The sequence below is a fragment of the Thermobia domestica genome, chromosome 6 (assembly GCF_964235325.1).
Source record: "Thermobia domestica chromosome 6, izTheDome1.hap1.1, whole genome shotgun sequence".
Taxonomy (NCBI): domain Eukaryota; kingdom Metazoa; phylum Arthropoda; class Insecta; order Zygentoma; family Lepismatidae; genus Thermobia; species Thermobia domestica.
Genome location: NC_137459.1, coordinates 9393465 through 9408445, shown reverse-complemented (window position 1 = coordinate 9408445; position 14981 = coordinate 9393465). Strand labels below are relative to the sequence as shown.

The 14981-nt window shown below is 37.3% G+C and overlaps 1 protein-coding gene across 9 annotated transcripts in view; it reads left to right on the top strand.

Annotated features, from left to right (window-relative positions):
• p120ctn (adherens junction protein p120) overlaps positions 1-14981 on the top strand; it is a 360526-nt gene that overhangs the window by 192571 nt on the left and 152974 nt on the right. The window lies entirely within an intron of this gene.

Sequence of the window (14981 nt, the reverse complement as noted above, 5' to 3'; positions counted from 1 at the left end):
AATAGATAGAACTAGGATTTTTCCTTGAAATTGCAGTAATGATTTGGAAATGCCAATGATGCCTGTCTCTTGGATATAAATCGACTTAAAGAGTACGCAGCTTTCTAAAAAGCAAATATTCGTAATATTAGTGATTACTACAAGAGATAGTCTAATACGCATGACTTTTTCCTTTGTCTTTGAGATAATCAATTTTCAATGTGCAGTATAAGCTTCAGTACATTTTCAAGGAAAGTCTGAGTTTTACGTCCCACGATTATGCCGGTTAGGCTAAAAGAGACGTGATGATGAGATATGAATGAAATGGTGGAATGAAGAAGTGGGAGGAAACGGGATAACCCCGAGAAAACCCACGCACATGGTGTTTGTCCACCACAAAGTTCACTTGGCGGGAGCTGGGATCGAACCCGGGACCCCTAGCACCAGAGGTGAACGCTCTACCACTGAGCCACCGCGGCGCCACATTTTCAACGAACTTGAAAAGGTTGTTACTGAATTCCCTATGTCTGTGTCTGTCTGTCAGTTATTTGCGGAGATTTCAATTTTGAGCCCTCCATTCCATAGAGCATCAAAAACTATCTGAGAAAGTGATGGAATTTTTCGCGTCACTATTACCTTTCTAAAGATATTGGCCAAAAAAAGTGGCTGATTTTCGGAGATTCAAGAATCCATATCTCTGGAACCTTAAGCTATAGAGAGATGTTGTTGATGTTGATCAATACCTAAGAGGGTGGTGAACATTTTGGTACCAATAGGTGGCCACCGTTCCCCAGATATTGGCCAATAAAGTTCGAATTTCGGGAGATTTAAGGAGCCTTTTCTCGGGAACTGTATGTCATAGAGCGATGATATTTTGCAAATATTTGCGAGAAACAGAACGTGTGGATAAAAAGATTTACATGTAAGAACAATCACAGTTATCCTTCCCGCTCCACCTCTCCATTCTTTTTAAATTCGTTCTGGCAATGCTGTTGGAGCATTCTTAACTGGTTATTATTTAGTATTGTCGTTAACAAATTTTGTATAGCGGCACTTTACTCTGTACTAATTTAATCAATACTGAGTCTTTTGTCCATTGTTCAAAATTGTTGCCAAAAGTTTGAATGTGCATTGTCAACTAAAGAGTTGAGTGTATGCTTTGTTCCCTTGTGAAACAGTTAAGCCCCTAAGATTACCGTGAAGCTCAATATTTGAAAGCTGTTTGGGCCTCATATTCTTTGTAGAAAGGGTGATATGGTTTACTTATGGACTCCACTCAAATGCTGCAAACAAGTAGCAAGTCAAATAAACAATCACATTCCTTTATTTACGTATATATTTGTAAAAAAAAATGCTGCTACTTGTAAATTTCCTATCGCAAAAAAAAAGTATTTATTATAAGTATTCACCATTTACTTCCTTATACTTAAAATTAACGGGCCGTATGCAGAGTCGTTCTGACGCGTGGTTAGTGTCATACTAAAGAGTTCGACTAACATATGTTTCCTGTAGTAGTCATGCATTTAGCATGACGCTAATCATACGTCAAAACGACTCTGCATAAGGCGGAACGTTTTTAATAAGTTCGTTCCCTGTATTTTTTGTTGTAAACACCAGTTGGTTCCTTTTTTTCTTCAAAAATATGACTGTCAAAATTCGAACTTTGAAGCCCCGTAACTCGGGAACCAAAGGCAATAATATTTCATACGCGCACTATTGTAAGCCTCTTAAGGCCTTATGCAGAGTCGTTTTGACTTATGATTAGGGTCTTACTAAAGAGTTATACTAACATATATTTCCTGCAGTAGTCAGGTCTTTAGTATGATGCTAAGCATACGGCGGTTAATGTTAACTATCTTGCTAAGTTTGGTCAAGATTGGTTGAGCTGGATCAGTCGCGTACATTGCTAATATTACTTTGTGTCATATTAGTTTCTTTCTGTATTTTGAGTAAGTACTTTAAAATTAATTGGTTTATTCCAATAAATATTTCGAACGTTGAAATCTTGATTATTCCAATGTTAGTACCACAATTCTTGACGTTGACAAAGATTTCCTTCGGGGCTATAGAATAGGGCAAGTACGCTCTTAAGATGAAATGTTGTACAATGCGCGGCAAAAAACCTGCAACATGAGCATATAAGTTTATTGTGAAATGACGAAGTCTTTTGCTCCAAAATAAGTGTGCACGGGAGGAGGTCGAGATTTATCCTGGCGTGATTCGTTCCACTTAGACGTTATGTTCATTCCCTGTGCTGTTAGGCGTAGTTTCACAATAAACTTACATCCTCATGTTGCAGGTTTTTTGCCGCGGATTGTACAATAAAATGCGAAAGTGTGTAACGTTGTCTGTTCGTTCCCTGCATAAACGCTTTGAATGGGGTACAACAGAACCTTGAATAATACGTGAAAAATTATAATTTGTTTTCCTGTAGATCTCTGAAACTCAGTGTGGAAATGGTGTTAAAAATGTTCTAAGAATGTGAATAATTATCTAGATATCTGCCTATTTGTTTGCTAGGTTACTTGCGCATATGTTTATTATCTAAAAGTTGTAGAATCATGTTTATAATTTTTTTTTGGATGCACCATTTTTTTGCCATTCTCATGATGTAATGTGCACTAAACCATAAAAAGGTGGTTTCAGATTCTTACTTCAATTCAAACATTGTGTGTGCTACGTACGATTTTCATTAGAAAGCTGTTGAGAGGTTTCGAAGACTACCGCCCTTTGAGAGGTTACCGCCCTTTTAGTGTATGGTTAATTACATAGGGCTCTGTGCAGAGTCGATCTGACGCGTGATTAGTGCCATACTAAAGGGTTTGACTAACATATGTTTCCTGCAGTAGTCAGGCCTTTAGTATGAGGCTAATCATACATCAAAACGACTCTCCATAAGGCGGATAATGTTTATAGAGCTTCTCACGGGACGGTTTTTTTTCATTTCGTGTCGTATATTTTAAAGTCTCGTCTCTATTTTCGAGGAATTATTTATTTTCCCGTCTCGAAATTTATATCCTGGACTTCTAAAATTTCATCTAGAAGTTACCAGAATACTTGCGCATCAGGGGAGGTCCACAGAAGAGAGTGATATACGTATAACATCATTTAAAGGCAATTTCTTATTAGAGTACCTTAAGACGGGGTTACTTTGCACAACATTTAAGGAATTTTAAGGAAAATCGCATGTAACTTACACACACATTGATTTAGAACACTGTATTTTAAACATATAATAGCTAGATACATAAGGAAAACATTAGTGCAAGTTCAATAGTAAACATTCAGTATGACAATAGTTATTGGGACGTAAAACTCAAAGATTTCATTTTATTTTTTGAATACATGTTTGAACTACGGAATTTTTAGCGTTACATTCAGTGAAGAATTAATTCTTTAGAGAATCGGGACCTTCACTGGTAAAGTAATAATGGTATTTTGTAATGAACGTGAATTTATTTGGAAAGATTGTTATGTAAGATTTCATCTAGTGTTGATCAATCATCTGTCATTTGCAAATGATAGAAAGAAAAACATGTATACTTAATCTTCCACTACATTCGTATTGTCTTAAGTAGATTTCTTAAAGCATGTGCACGAAAGGACCCATATACACACATATATTAATAAGCATGCAATGTTACGTAACTTTCTTCTTTCTCGTAAAGTTCAAGACAAACTCTCTATTTCGTTGGCTTCACAACTTTTGTGCTTCCTTCTTATTCACTTGTGCTTTATCTTAATCCTCCAAGTCTGATCGAAAACTTAAATATTTTTTTTTCTATTGTTGCACGAAATCCAAACTACGAGAGCATTCACCGGGAGTCGAACCTTTCTTGCGTGCGAACTAAAATATCTAGTCACGAGATCACGGACACATGAAACGGTCGTAACAAAAATAATTAGTACAAAGTAGTTGTGTACTTTATTCATCTCCGTGGATTAAAATTTAGATATCTTACTTAGAAATGGCGTAAGTTTTACTGTGTTCGAGATTCAATGCCTAAAAGGGAAAAACATTTGATTGTGCAGTTGAAAGCGGAAGTTTTCCTCACCACCAGATATCTGTTAACAGTAACTTCGAAAAATTGCAAATTTTATTTATTTATTGTGACGAGAAGGACGTAATGTTATATACGATGTCGAAAACTACTTAAGAAGGGTGGTCAGAAAGTAAGGTTACAATGCCTGCAGTGAAACGTGTATGTATTATTTCATACAACCAATACAGCGAGCAGATAGTAGCTACATACATTAAGTTATTTTACGACATAGTCTTCATATTGATTGAGGCACTTGTCGCATCATGAGATGAGTTTGAAGATTCCCTCCTGCTAAAAATCCTGTCCTTGCGTGTTCAGTCACGTTGTCATGAAGTGTTTCACCTCCACGTCTCAAGCAAAGCGATGGCCCCCTAGGTGCATAACGTGGTCCTCTGGTTGTCCTGAATTCGCTCCTCCACGCGAGCTGTCTTTAAATCTGTTGATGCCGTGATGGGTCGGCCACTATGCTCCTCGTTGATGACGTTTTCTCTACCAGCCGCAAACCTTCGACGCCATTCTGTGACATGACGACGAGACAGTACAGTCTCTATAAATCTCTACCAGCTGCCGGTGAATTTCAGCCGCAGCTACATGTTTCGCTCACAGAAATCGAATTGTCATTCCACTTGGGCATTGCACAGTAGGTTTTTGGTTGCGTCTGCTATTCAGAATCAAGGCACGGACTCGTTCAATAATGCCATCAGTTGTTCAGTAGCTGGACACCCTGCTCTTTCCTCATCCTTCACGTTCAATCGACAATTTTTGACTGTTCAATCCACTGATAAACACTTCACTGGCAATACGTTGTCTCCGTATTTTGCTGAAAGTCTATGAATTACCGCTCCCGGTATAACTTAACACCACAAACAACGGATGACAATGCACACGGAGAGTGTCGCGGCCATCTTTACTTCGCAATAGCGCAAAGCAAACTGATTTAACGATGCAACATACCACAGGCAAAGCCAACGGTGACACCTAGCGTCTGCTGAGCACACAATGCTGTAGAGCCAACTTTAAAAAATAGAAAATATTGCAATTACATATTGATTTACCCTCGTATATGTCCTCACTTTTGACTTCCTTAATTAACTATCTTAATGTTCAATGCCAAGATAATCTTATGAGAAGATACTTCTAAAATTTGTACTAATGTTTTGAAACACCTTATATAATTCATTTTATGGAAGAATTATGAAAACATTTGACCTCAAACCAACGTCTTACTGTGTAAACAAAACGATGTCAAGATTTCGTTGGGCCTCATAAGGAAGATTGTGTTTATTTAGTTGAAGATGTAACATTTATGTAAGGTAGAGACAAGTGCAGCAGAATTGTTTATTGACACAGGATGATAATTACAAATTACCTCACGAAGAATTATTCTGCATCTTAACAAGATGGCCTGCATCTCCTTTACGAAGAAATCAATGATCGTGTAACACAAAACTAAGCTATAAATAAGGAGAGATAAAAGATGGTAATGGAAAGAATTGATGGTTAGGTCATTTGGGACATCTTAAATGTCAAGGGCTATTATTCGGACAGGATGGCGCGAACATTAATATCATGTGGCATGTCGTGACTGCGAAACATTTGGTGGTTCTACAAAAAGGCTTGTATATGTAGAAAGAGAGCCGTGTATTTCTCTCTACCTTTTGGTTTCAACCGCCTAGGAAACAGTGAGAAATTGCTGCTGTCAGTTCACTTCAAACACGCGGAGTGGCTGAGATGTTTCGATTTTTAAGAAGTGCCCATAGCGCTCTATTGAGCATAATTTTCGTATGCTAATCTATTGAATGTATTGTGTGTGTATAGAAACTGGAGATGGGCAGAGACGTTTTCTTTTTATAAAAACCGGTATGTAGTAAAACAGAATTTCGATTTTTTAATGTAAAACTGAACCGGTTTTGATAGAAAATCAGATTTTTTTGAAAGTTTCTAAAACCGGTTTTAGTCTTTCCAAAAATTGAAAACCGAGAAACAGGTTTTTGTACCAACCACTAATAGAAACCTGGAATTCTGTGTAAGGAGCATTACTGTTGTTGTCCGGCAAGTAAAAAGAATAGTCTAAAGATGCACTGCGCACATCAGTGGAGTACGCAATAAATTTAATTCTCTCTCAAGCATGATATGGAAAAATAATAAGTTATTACATACGAGGGTAAGTCAAAAATTATCCGCAATTTCTTATATTGTTTACACTGACCTCTGTCTCGTTTATTTTATTGTTATGCTGTTGTGGTCATGCTGTAAAAGTTTGATCCTAATTCCTCAATTTGTCTTCCTTCTGCTGCAGATAGATCATGGCCGTTCCATTAGAAGTTTGCATCAAAGAGGAACAACGAGCAGTGATCCGGTTTTTGTGGTCGGAAGATGGATCAGGGACCGCAATCCACCAAAGACTTTCGGCATAATATAGGAACAGTGTCTTGAGGCAACGGACTGTTTACGAATGGATTGAAACATTCAAAAATGGTCCCAAGTATTACACACGTGAAGGATCCGAACGACCATCTACGGCCACAAATGGTGCACAACATCGTCTCCGTCTGTTTTCTCGGGTACACTCGTTTCCTCCCACATGGGGGCCGCGGTGGCTCAGTGGTAGAACGTTCACCTCTGGTGTTTGGGGTCCCGGGTTCAAACCTTGCTCGCGCCAAGTGAACTTTGTGGTGGACAAACACCGTGCTTGTGGGTTTTCTCCCGTTTCCTCCCACTTTCTTCATTCCACCATTTCACTCATCTCTCATCATCACCGTCTCTTTTAGCCTAACCGGCATAACCGTGGGACGTAAAACTTCATTTTTCGTTTTCTCCCCTATTCTCATTCCACCAATTCTTCATCATTCACTTGCCTTCTTCATCTGTCTCCTTTTGCGTAAAGGGTATAATCTTTGGACGTTAAAATTAAATATTTCATTTTGCTTTAAGATATAACCGTGGGAAATCCAAATAAAAAATTAATATTTAGATAATTCGCCTTCGTTTTGATTGCTTAGCATAATCTTTTTTTTTTTTTTTCAAAAGATACAAAATTGTAATTATTGAATTTTTAGTCCTGCTACTCATTGTTAATGTTTTATAGAAATAAATTTGTGTTAAATGTCTACTTGTTTCTATCAGTGAAACATTATTCCAAGGATTTTTAGCGTCTCCTAAAAACGGCGCATAATTTAACCATTAGCAATAACTTGTACTGGAATCTACAGTTTCTTAATTACATCTTTTGTTCCTTTGTTCTGTACTTAGCAGCCGGTGTTGAATTCAACCCTTTCTCAAAATTTTTATCCGTTCCGTTAATAAGTTTTCCTTTGTGAATGTATTCTCTTTGCTATCGATTTAATAGAATTAGCTGTAAGGGTTAAAGACTAAAGTTAATCTGGTAGCGTCTTTTTTATTGTAGTTTATTTTTTCTACATCTAAAACAATGGTTTATGATTTTTCTTTCCCATTTGTTGCGTCTGTGTTTAGCTTGCAAGCTCTGGAATCAATATGTTCCAGAGATATTTGGAAGTTACTGTGACTCGTAGAAGTTACTGTGGTAGTTTTAAAGTATTCTGCTCTTCTAAAAAGAACTTAAGGTTCGAGCCTATATTATGTGAATTTATGGTGGACGTTTTTTCCTATTAATTTTCTTGTTCTTTTTCTCTGTTATGTCTCCTTTCGCCCAAAAGACGTAAGTACAGGACGATAAACAATTTCCTTTTGTTAAATTACCATTAACGCCGCATCACATTCAAACGTACCTTACTATTTTAAAAGACGAAAGATTATTGGTGCACTGAATTCCTTGGCCGCCTCGTAGCCCTGATCTGACACCTTTGTATTTTCTTTTATCTTGTATCAGATATGGCGTATGCTAAGTTAATTCAAGACTTAAATCAGCGGTGTAAAGTCGTTTGACGGCATGGACTATCGCTAACCTTCTAAATTGTTAATAATATACAAAATATGCCTAACAACGAACAGATAGTGATTGATATGTTTTGGTTGAATTTCAGGCTTCAAACCATTAATGTATCCTACCGTAAATTAAATGCCATCATACCTCTGCGCAGATAATTTGTGGATTGCATCGATAAAATGTTATTTTCCTTTTACCAATGCCACTTCCCTAAAGAGCCGCCTCTGCTGCTGACGTTGGTTGTGACTCCGTATCAGTCTTTCCGCGTACAGCATTGCAACGCAAAAATGCAAAAAGTCATTATAATTTTTATGTCGATTATCACACCTAAACAGGCCCGTATTTAGGTAAGTGCTATTCTCTGCTCTGCCCGAGCACAGAATGGCGACAGGTTTTAGCAGGAGGCAAAATTTTGGAATTATTTTTAAGATTCACAATAAAGTAATATTTAAAACTAGCAACCCTCAGATCACGCGCAAGATCGAGAAAATATGTTAAAATGTGTTTAATTCGCTCTAATTACAGTAGTTACTAATTAGCAAACTTATCTATTATTATTTTTAAAAGTCATTTTGTCCCACCTCTACCCCAAGGGTTTGAGGATGAACTTGAATATCAAAAAAGCTGATACCGTTAAACTCAGCAACCTCGAAAAGTATGAATTCAACGTTAATATATGTCGTTTTCGATTATATTTTCAAAATCTCGCCCCCACACCCTGGGGAGTGGAGTATGACCTTGAACTTGAATTAGATTAACACTGTCACTATTCATTTTAGAGATCCCAAAAACTATGAATTTAACTGTAATATTAATCGTTTTCGGGAAGGGCGGCAAATTTTGTGCAGGGGGCGGCAAATTATTTAGAGTACAGGGGCACACAACATATAAATAAGGGCCTACACATAAATAGTGAATTTTGCATTGCATTGACACAAATCGTTACTGAAAGTGCCTGGTTATGCCATGCTGGAAAAACCAAGAGCATTTTTTCCGTTGTGAAACAAAGCATGAGCAGTTTTTCGTTCATCAGTTGCTATTCCATCACGAAATACAGAGTATGTATAGTGATTTTGCTGTTTGACCTTAAATCCACTGTGCCAATTTTTAGGCTTACAAACGTTCTACAGTTTACTTTGTAAAATAAATAAATTAATTAATTAATAAGAATTCACAATTTTCTTCGTACTAATTCATTTTCTCGCTAGATATCACTGTCAATGTTCACCACAGTAAATGAAAGTTGACACGTTCTCCATGCGAGAGTACTAACTGAGGGGTTCATTCCGTAAAGTACTCCGCAGAATGTACGGATTACAATCCATCGCAAATAATGCACCAAAGTCTATTTTAGGCAACATGATAGTAAACTCCCTTATCTCCCACCACTTACCACTGCAGAAGGGGAAAGCAAGTCGTTGACCTTCACAGGGAGGGAAGCTTTTCTAATAAACAGAATCGTGTAAACTCTAAATTCGTACGTCAATTCGCTCGCACCTGATGTTGAGAAAGCACTGCTGTTCCTTTTCGCTATCAATCCCGAGTGGAACACGGAACACCAACATTCACTTGTACTTGAGCGTGGTTGCGGGGGGACTTCTTTTTCCTATCAGGTTATGTGAAACAGATTATAATTGTAACTGCAATGGCGTCATTCGCAACGTAAAATGAGAAGTTTGCAATCCGTTGACGCAAACCGCTACTGAATGATGCCCGTAAACAATAATCAGCAACCCCTCAAAATGGCTGCTATAGCATTCCTCTGTAATTTCCATTTACTCTGTTGCTCCGGTGGCGGACGCCGATAAATCCAAAGGAAAGTTACCTGTTTACCAGCCCGTTACTCGATAGCACATTATTAATGTATGTAGAACCAACGTGGATACTCAAGCACTCCAAGTAGTTATACGACTTCCTGCTTCCCATAGACAGTGGTACATCAAATGATTGATTGTCACACACATCGATAGTCTCTAATAAAGCGAGAGGGGTTGAGTTCAAAGCGTTAACGCCTGTGTCTTAGAATGTATTCAGGTTTGCGAAAAATATATAGAAACTAATGTGTTATTATTATTATTATTATTATTATTATTATTATTATTATTATTATTATGTTGCAGAGGAGCTACCGCCTGTAGTCTCGGTTGCTTGTAAAATACTCCACTGGTGAGAGAAATGCAGTTGCTACTATTCTCATTGTAACGCTCTTACATCTTACAGGGTGTCCGAGAAGTCCTTCCCTGATTACAGAAATTGATAACTCAGGCTAGAAATAAGATAGAAATATGAAACTGGTGTTGAATTGTTTACAAACTATAAAAGTTTTGGTCACATCAGTACACTTCCACATGAGCACCCTTGGTAGCACGTAGCACATCTAGGCGATATTCAATTTCCATCCACACATTAGCCAACATCACTGGAGGGATCGATGCAACGACTGTGGTTATTCGTTGCTGCAGGGTTTCAAGATCTGGTACACGTGTTCGGTAGACCTCATTCTTGACATAACCCCATAAAAAGAAGTCTAATGGGGTTATGTCAGGAGAGCGTGGAGGCCAAGCTGTTGGTCCATCACGACCAATCCATCGCCCAGGAAATGTCCTATCGAGATAGGCACGGACGTCCAAACCCTAATGAGGTGGTGCACCGTCTTGCTGAAAAACGACATCGGGGCGATACTGAAGCAGCTGAGGAACAGCATACAGCTGCAACATATCCAGGTACACTGCAGATGTGATGGTATCCTCAGCGAAGTAGAATGGCCCGATAATTCGATCGTGCAATAACGCGCACCAAACATTCACCTTTGGACTGCCTCTGGTGAACTCCCTGACCTCCCTGGGGGGTTCTGAACCACAAATGCGTACATTATGGCGATTCACTACTCCACTGACAAAGAATGTCGCTTCGTCGGAAAAGGCAATTCGTCTGAGATAACCATTATCGTCCTCAATACGTGATAGCATTTCGACCGCAAAGTCATATCGACGTGTACCGTCGTCGGGCAACAAGGCCTGAACGAGTTGCACTTTTTTGTAAGCACGAAACAATAAACTTTTGTGTAAAATGTCATGGATAGAGCTTTTTGGCATCTGTAATTCACGTGAGGCCCTGCGCACCGATTTCTTAGGACTTCTCAGAAAAGACTGCCGCACAGCCTCCACCGTTTCTGCTGAGGTTCTTGGTCAACCAGACCTCGGAAGGTCAGCAACCGACCCTGTGTTCTTGAACTTCTCATACCAGGCTTTAATGCTCTTGACATCAGGTGGAGTCCTCCCAAATGTTGTCTGGAACTGTCTCTGCACCGTGGTTGGTGATCGTGTCTCATGGTACCACAGGACACACTGTGCCTTCTCCTGGTTGGTTGGCATGGCTTCTTGGGCTTCTTACTTAAGTCCTACAAACCTAAAACAAACAAAATTGAGATTTGGTAAAACAGAACAGAACAAACCTAACACAGACAAAAACTTTTATAGTTTGTAAACAATTCAACACCAGTTTCATATTTCTATCTTATTTCTAGCCTGAGTTATCAATTTCTGTAATCAGGGAAGGACTTCTCGGACACCCTGTACATTAAAAAAAGCGTTTATGAAAACTAATTCGCAAAGCTTATGAGTCAAGCAAAGCTTTACATTTAGTTAACTAGCCTTTGACTAGCTGGTGGCTCCGTCCCCCAGACCCTCGAATTTCTTATGTGTCAGCCTTTCCATCAAGAGTGAATTTTGTGCATTTGCTCTTAATATTTGCTGAATTTGGTGAGCTGGGGACAAAACCCACAATTCTACCGAATTTCAAGTTTTCTGCTCAATTTCAACTATCTAAAAGATTAGATTTTCTATCACAAGAAAACATCCATTTAAATAACGGATTTTTTCATCCCCCTTTCAGATTCCTAACAACTAAAATGTTTTCGCAATTTTTCTGTGGGTTAGTCAGAAAACCTACAATCATGTCAAATTTAATCTTTGTAACTGTACAGGAAGTGGCCGATAATTGTAGGGTGTAAAAGGTGTCCCATATAAATAACATGGAAACAATTTTTCAGTTCCCCATAAAACCACTCTAAACTTGGAAGGCCTTATGCAGAGTCGTTATGAAGGGTGATTAGTGTCATACTAGAGAGTTCGACTAACATATGTTTCCTTCAGTAGTCGGCCTTTAGTATGACGCTAATCATAGGTCAAAACGACTCTGCATAAGGCATTTTTACCTTTGGTGATTTAGTTATGTAACAATAACGGAAAGGTAGAAGCATGCAAAATTTCAAGTTTTTATTCCAAGTACCTAAAATATGAGATCGTATGTCCAAAAAATTGCTTATTTAAATAACATGGGGAATTTCTTCATCCCCCCTTTTGACCCCTAAAAATTAAAAATCCTTACTTTTTGTAATTTCCTGTGGGTTAGTCCCGTAAACATACAATCATGTTAAGTTTCTACTTTCCAAGTCAAACGGAAGTACCCCTTTATTTTGTCAGTCATTTCATATAGTTTTATGTATAGTTAGGAAATCGTATGCAGCCTCCTTAATAAATACATATTCGATTTAGGCCTAATCAATTAACTTAACAAGATCGTAGAATAGAACGCAAATCCCCGCCCTCCTAAAATGCATAGGAGAATTACGTTGAAGATGAAATTGCTCAAGGAACCATATTCGTGGTAGATCTGATTTCGAGTTTCGCTTGCAATACTTAGGATTGTTTGGAAGCCTTGGTGTACTTTTAAGAATGTGAAACAAACGTCACGTGTTCAATATCAAAACTTGGTAATGTTTGTTTTGCTGCTCAGTAGATGACAGCACATTTACAGGTACTTCGAATAACCGTTTTCAAGTCCTATCTTGCGAACTAACAATAACATATTTAAAATTTGCAATAAATGTCTATACTGTTTCAAATATGTTTGTTAACATAATAGATTCCCGCATACTGTTACAAACTTCTCTTTGCAATTCAGGGTCTTGCAATAAAATTAAGAAATTGAGTAGATAACAGGGCGATGGTATGCTGTTAGTGTGTTTTTCCAAACCGGTTTCATTCAGGATATTTTTTGAAAAAGCCTTACAAAGTATAAGGCTTGTTATTCATCTTACTAATTATAACAATATAATAAAATGTGAGCAAGTAAGTTTCGTTTCACTTTGTGGATGGTAAAGTTCTAAACTACAGAGATTTAGTTTTCAAACAATAATTGAAAGAATTCCTAGCTCTAATTTCACTAGGCGAATAAGTATCAAATAAAATTTGCACTTGGGAAGCTAGGTATAATATGTATGCACTTTTTCAAAATAAAATCTTTTAAAAAAAAGTCAGTTTTTTTTTAATCCTTTGTGATTTTGTTCCTTGTTCGAAATAAGTCATAGTATTTGACAGTAAGGTATTTCTATTAGTCCTTTTTAAGTTCTAGTACCTATCTAAAGGCACTAAATTATTGTCTTCATTATTCGAATAAAAAAGAACCAATAAAGCTTTTTTACTTCCGTATTTTTTAAAGTCTAGAGGTGTTGTAGAACACGTTACGTATGGTTTCATGCCTTTCTGCGTTGAGACATAGGGCTGATGACGTCATAACTTAAAAACTTATTATTTTGTTTTCATTTTCACCTATGTTCATGGCCTATATTCATTTTTTTTTTTTTTTTTTGGCGGGCTTACTTTTGCACCTAGAAGATTGAAGTTTTGCACACATATTCAATGCACCCCTTAGTATTTTTCAGATCTTTGCGTTAAAATATGGGAGTCCAGAGGGCAAAACGGTTTTTAAAAAGTGTATTTTCGCAATATTCCAGCTTCAGATACATACTAAAAATATGTGAATGCCGTTTGAAAGCTGTTCTATTTTGAATAGAATGATGTACGAATCATGATATTAGGATAATTAGAGATGTCTTAGGAAATTTTTATATAACATCCGGGTCTTTTGGAGTAATCTCGGGCTTTGTGGGGCTCATTGCTAAATATTTTCTCCGCCCTTGCTATTCATGATAGAAGATTGAAATTTTGTACACACGTTTAGTAAACCCTTACTATTTTTCAGTTGAATTTGAGGTCTGTGCGTTAACTCTCACTAGTCAGGATCGTATTTAAAGTGAGTCCCCTCTCCTCTTATTATTCCGGGTCCTTATTCCAGAGTCTAATGCAAAGTCGATTTTGTTATTAGATTCGTAGAGTGGTCACAAGTAATCAACTTTTGAATCTATTTTAAGAACAAAAGATTGCCTCAAAATTGAAACCATTCCTGCAGGAATAACTAGCAGGATTCAGCCTCTCGATGTGTTGTTTCTTCCAGACGATAGGAAAAACTTCTTGAGACAATTTTCTGACATTGACTTTTTCTACAACATTAATTTACATCTCCGTAATAATATAACTAAGATCCAAGCACTGATTGATAACCAATATTCTTCTCCCAGATTTGCAAATCTTATTAGGTATGCGTGGTACAAAAGCGGTTATTTGAAAAAGAAAAACCACGTGTATTTGAAAATCTTCGAAACCGGAACTTTGTGGCCATCCCTAATATGAACAACTACCAAACCAAAGTGTTCTGCAGTTTGGCCACGAGGGAACGGATAAAGCTATCTGGTGTAGCAGTTGTGAAGTAATCAGTGCAAGTTGTTTTCTTTTCATAGCAATGCATTAATACATATATATACGTAGTGTCCGCACTTTATTATTATTATTATTATTATTATTATTATTATTATTATTATTATTATTATTATTATTATTATTATTATTATTATTATTATTATTATTAATAACAATAATAATAATAATAATATCACTGGCAAAACGCAATGTTGTCAACAGATGTTGACGTCTTTGTGAAAATTTCTTTCTTTCCATTGCGTCATCCTTGGTTCATTGCAGTTCTGTTTTCTGGAAAAGTAGTGTATTGACTTGGTTGCTTGGCCTTGCTATGTGTTGTTTCGGATCCCTTGTAAAAGACTATTATTTACAGCAAGCTCTCTTTTTGCGGTGAAAACCTGACACGCATCCCAAGTTAATTACATGTGCAAGAGCTAATTGGTAACATTTCAA